Source organism: Chiloscyllium plagiosum, chromosome 41, assembly GCF_004010195.1.
Source record: "Chiloscyllium plagiosum isolate BGI_BamShark_2017 chromosome 41, ASM401019v2, whole genome shotgun sequence".
In the NCBI taxonomy this organism is placed as follows: domain Eukaryota; kingdom Metazoa; phylum Chordata; class Chondrichthyes; order Orectolobiformes; family Hemiscylliidae; genus Chiloscyllium; species Chiloscyllium plagiosum.
In genome coordinates this window covers 5808208-5809264 of record NC_057750.1, presented here as the reverse complement: position 1 = coordinate 5809264, position 1057 = coordinate 5808208, and the positions used below count along the sequence as shown (strand labels likewise).

Genomic DNA, 1057 nt, shown 5'->3' with positions numbered 1-1057 from the left:
GTCGGGGGTGGGGGATTTGAGTCATAAAGATGTACAGCATGGAAACAGACCCTGCGGTCCATCTCGTCCATGCTAACCAGATATTCTAAACTAATCTAGTCCCACCTGCCAGCACTTGGCCCATATCCCTCCAAACCCTTCCTATTCATGTACCCATCCAGATGCTTTTTAAGTGTTGCAATTGTACCAGCCTCCACCACTTCCTCTGGCAGCTCATTCCATACATTCACCACCCTCTGAGTGAAAAAGTTACCTCTTCCGTCTATTTTATATCTTTTCCCTCACGCCCTAAACCTATGCCCCTGACTTCTGGACTCCCCCCACCCCAGGGAAAATTTTTTGTCTATTTATCCTATCCATTCCCCTCATTGTTTTATAAACCGCTATAATGTTACCCCACAGCCTCCGATGCTCCAGGGAAAACAGCGCCAGTCTGTTCAACCTCTCCCTATAGCTCAAATCCTCCAACTCTGGCAACATACTTATAAATCTTTTCTGAACCCTTTCAAGTTTCACAACATCTTTCCGATAGGAAGGAGACCAGAATTGCATACAATGTTCCAACAATGGCCGAACTAATGTTCCGTACAGCCACAACGTGACCTCCCAACTCCTGTACTCAATACTCTGACAAATAAAGGAAAGCATACCAAAATGCCGCCTTCACTATCCTATCTACCTGTGACTCGACTTTCAAGCAGCTATGAACCTGCACTCCAAGGTCTCTTTGTTCAGCAACACTCCCTCGGACCTTACCATTAAGTATACAAGTCCTGCAAGGATTTGCTTTCCCAAAGTGCAGCACTTCGCATTTATCTGAATTAAACTCCATCTGCCACTTCTTAGCCCGTTGACCCATCTGATCAAGATCCCTTTGTAATCTGAGGTAACCCTCTTCGCTGTCCACTACACCTCCAATTTTGGTGTCGGGGGGGAGGGGGGTGAGACAGAGGGGTCAGGGCAGGTTGGAGGCAGGGGTATCGGGGCAGAGAGGGGTGAATTGAGGGGTGTTTCGGGGCAGAGAGGGGAATCGAGGAGGGTATTGAGGGGGAGGGGG

General features: G+C 48.3%; 1 protein-coding gene across 7 annotated transcripts in view; it reads left to right on the top strand.

Moving 5' to 3' along the window:
* The window catches only part of LOC122542785 (CLK4-associating serine/arginine rich protein), a 63687-nt gene that overhangs the window by 503 nt on the left and 62127 nt on the right, over nucleotides 1–1057 (top strand). The window lies entirely within an intron of this gene.